The 4,225-nt window shown below is 31.9% G+C and overlaps 1 pseudogene; it reads left to right on the plus strand.

Annotated features, from left to right (window-relative positions):
* Positions 1-2,214: 2,214 nt before the first annotated feature.
* LOC112474655 lies at positions 2,215-2,306 on the plus strand (annotated as a pseudogene).
* Positions 2,307-4,225: the final 1,919 nt, after the last annotated feature.

The raw sequence follows: 4,225 nt of genomic DNA on the forward strand, positions 1-4,225 counted from the left end.
TATTTCACTGCATGTTAGGGGTTATTGGATGTCTTTGTAAGTTTGTTAAAGTAATAGTGAAGCATGGCCAGTTTTCTAATATAGGGCATTCATTAAACTAGGAAGCATTTAGAGGATAAGAGATCAGTTGTGAACTTGTAACAAGATGAGTAAAAGATGGAGTGTCTGAATGATGGAATGATAATACTTAAGGAAAAGAGGAAGATGTAAGAGCTAAAAGAGGTATAATAGATGTGACATAGTTATATTAAACTATTTGTGATGACGAAAGCTGTATATATCAGGAGATAAAAGCAGACGCTACCTGTGTTAAAAATTGTCCCTAGAACTTGTATCTTTGTGGCCTTTTCCAAGTTTTCTTTCTTTGTCCGTGGAGTTCATTTTTCTCATCTGTAAAGTTTTATAATAAAAATTTAGTAACTATCTTATAGAATGTTATGAAAATAAATCAAGTCAAAATATATGAATCACTTAGAGTAATACCTAAATTAATAAACATTAGAAATAGCTATTTTTATGAGCGATAGCAAATGATATCCTGCTTGGAAGATAAAGAAGGTAGAAAAACTGCCACAAATTGAGAGAGAGGAAGGAGAGGAAGGAGAGAGAGAGAGAGTGAGAATGAAAGTGTCTAAAAAAAAATCGAACATGTAAGTGATTCACCTCCAACTATACCCAGACTCTAAATAAACTCATTTCCCAATGTCCTTGTCTGCATGCATGTCATTACCATCCTTGTTTAAGCAATATCAGAACTTTACAATTACTTTGACCCACCTCTCTTCTTCCTTTCTTTTGTCAAGACAGTTACTAAGATTTATTATTTTTGGAAACAAACAAAGCACTCTCATCAGTTGCTCTTACATTGTCACTTCCAAATCTCAGTCCAAGCTGTCATTAGAACTTGTCTAGGATAAAGGTAATAGTTCTAAGCCGCTTTGCCTGTCATACCTGCTCGTTACGAGATTTGACAGATAGGTTCTTTTACTATGTCTCCCCTCTGCCTAAAGTTTCCAGGATAATCTATTTCTCCTATAACACTTTCATTCCTATACTTCTATATTGCCTATGAATCCTTTTCTATACCTTTCTGCTTACTCTATTCTTTCCTATGGGTTCCTCTTTGCCTCACAATCACTCTGTGCCCATTCGACTTCAAGGCTCATGTTTTTCTGCTTGCCTGAAATATATTTATTAATTCCTCAACCATGTAAAATGCCCAAATTATATTTATTCTTCTAGAGTCAGGTCACCAACTCAATTTAGAAGTGTGAAGAACAGATATGTATTTTGAATGAAGAATGCTCCTGTATAAATTGGCTCAAACAAGGATTACAGTTAGAAACCCTTCGACTAGGTAAAGCCTTAGAGTCTGCAAAGCAATCACAGGCCCTTATGACAAACTTTTGCAGTTCATTGTATACCATGTGAGTCAAATATATTCTTATAATATTGCCCTCTAAATAGATAGCAAGACTTGAGGCTAGAGATTCTCATTGTGTCTATTACTAATATTAATACAGCATCCGGCAAATACTAGTAATGCTTTAATATATATTTAGTTAAACCAGGATTTGAGGCACCCCTCAGAATTTAGTGGAAGTGATAATGAATTATAAAGTTATAATTATCAGGCATAATAAAATCACCCACTTTCATAATTCATTATTTTTAACATGTTATAAATCCTTTAGAATATATAATAAACAGATTTCAAAATTTCATTGACAACTTTAAATTTATTAAATAGAAAATCTAATCCAAGACAAAAATATAGACTTGTTGCTGTTGCGAACTGACTAAGAATTTGAAATAACTATATGGCATAATTTTAAAAAGAAAGATTAGCTGCCACAAATATCTAAAAATGTGTTTGACTTTATGAAAGTGTATAATTATAACCCTGAATATTATAATTCCTCTGAAAATGGCAACAAGGGAACAATAGACATCCAAAATGTTTTTTGAATGATTTCTTAAAGAACAATGGCAAAAGAAAATATATAATAAATGGTAGAATAGGAGGGAGAAGCAAACAAGACTGAATTCTACTGAGATCTATTCAGAATTAACATCAGCTTTGTAATAGTGTGAGTTCACTACAATAAAAAATATAAATATCTCTTTTATACAGAGACATTCTTCATGTCATCAGTAGAATGAGGTAAAGAAAATTAAGTCAGAGCCTTTGTGCCCTAAGAATTAACTTTTGCAGTGCTCGCTTCAGCAGCACATATACAAGAATTGGAACGATGCAGAGATTAGCATGGCCCCTGCACAAGGATGACACTCAAAAATTAACTTTTGCAAGATAACCAACAAACACCAACAGTGTCCACTTGCAGATAGAACTGAATAAAAGGCAAGAGAAACATGGTAGCTTTTTAAAATTTTCATAGCTAAAACTAAAATGTTTAATTCAAAAGTTTTAATTTTTAATTTAAAAAATAATTTCCTTGCTACCTTTTTTTACCATACTATGAAATGAAAATTTCTTACTAAATTTTCAATATTTATAAATACCCCATGGTATCAGTTTAAAAAAGCAAATGATTAATCAGAAATTCAGGTTTTATATAAATAATATATGTTTTTTCCTCCATGGATACCTTATCCTCAGAGGACATATTTAATTTACCTTTGCATTTCCCACTGTCTCAATTAAAATGTATGTTAACCAAATATACAAATGAATTCATACTAAATAATGAAAGTAAATATTACCTCTTCTAGAAGAAAAAAATTTCGATAAGAAAAGTAACTTTTTAAAATTCAATTTTATTATTAGTTTCAAGAATACAGTACATTGGTTAGATGTTTATATAGTTTATGAAATGATCCACCTGATTACTCTATGTTCCCTCTGGCTCAACACATAGCCATGACATTACTGCTAACTGCATTCCTTGTGCTGTGCTCCCCATCCCCGTGACCATCTATCAACTATTAATTTGTACTTCTTTAACCTTTCGCTTCTTTATAATAAGGTACTTTTTACATGTTTTTTTTTAATGTTTGTATATTTTCAAAACAATATTTGAAGGAAAAATAAAAATCTAATATCTTCTAAGACTCAGAAAATATATTATTAAATCTTCCAGTGAAAATTAAATTATATTTATTGAAATGGCAAATATATTTAGAAGTGTTTACTATTAAAACTAGAGAATAATTAATGATTCATGGCATATAAAATAAAAGAAAAAAGTGTAAATAACAAAAATATATTCAGGGAAAAAAATGTTTAATGCCTGACTCTATTTATGTTTTGCCTATGCTCATTTTAACTAGTGCAACTTAACTTGACACATTGTACTGTTTTTCTCCCCAAAAATTAGTCATCATATAGTTCTACAAAGCAAAGAAAGGGGTATTAAATCCAGCAAGCATAGCAGACATCTAATTTGCCTAATTTCCCATTAATGTTTTTTCTAATGGTAAAATTTATTTGAGTTTTTTCTGACCTGGAATACTCTTTAGCTTCCATTTTGATCTATCTAGATCATTTGTATTCTTTAAGGCTTCATTCAAGACCAAACTTTCTTGCTACTGAAGCACAGGTAGTTCTAAGCTATTGTAATCTTCCAACCCAAGTTGAGATCCTCACTTAGGATGTGACTTTAGAATATGTGACTACAAAGCCCATGTAGAAGAAGCTAGCATAGAGCTGGAATCTAAGAAAGTTGATGAGATGTTGTCTGATCCGGGACTCTTGGCTCCATGGGAATTACATTGTCACCTACACACTTTATCACAGATGGCCATGTCTAGCCCACACCAGAGTGAAAAAGAATTCCTGGGAAATCTGCTGTTCATTTTCTTAACATCAAAATGATATAAATATTTGCTCAGTCTGTTGAGAGAACTAAGCTGGCTATTTCTGCTATCTTACATGTGACAGTGATTTATGAGCGTGCCACATAAATCACATCAGGATCAAACAGTTTTAAAGTTGTAACAGGATAATCAACATTAGTGTCTTAGAAATTGACATATTTACCTAAGTTATCGAGGGTTTCTGCCTACATTAACCATATTTGATGCTTATAACTCTTCTGTAAGGAAACGTTCATTTTGTGGGTTGGAAACAGGCCCAGAGAAGACAAAGAACATAACATTTAATAAAATGGAACCAAGGGATTTGAGGCCACATGTCCCAATTTTAAGTGTAGTAATTTTTCCAATCCAGTTGTATTAACAGGAACTAGAGGTATGAACAAACTAA

The sequence above is a fragment of the Pteropus alecto genome, unplaced genomic scaffold, assembly GCF_000325575.1.
Source record: "Pteropus alecto unplaced genomic scaffold, ASM32557v1 scaffold7, whole genome shotgun sequence".
Lineage (NCBI taxonomy): Eukaryota > Metazoa > Chordata > Mammalia > Chiroptera > Pteropodidae > Pteropus > Pteropus alecto.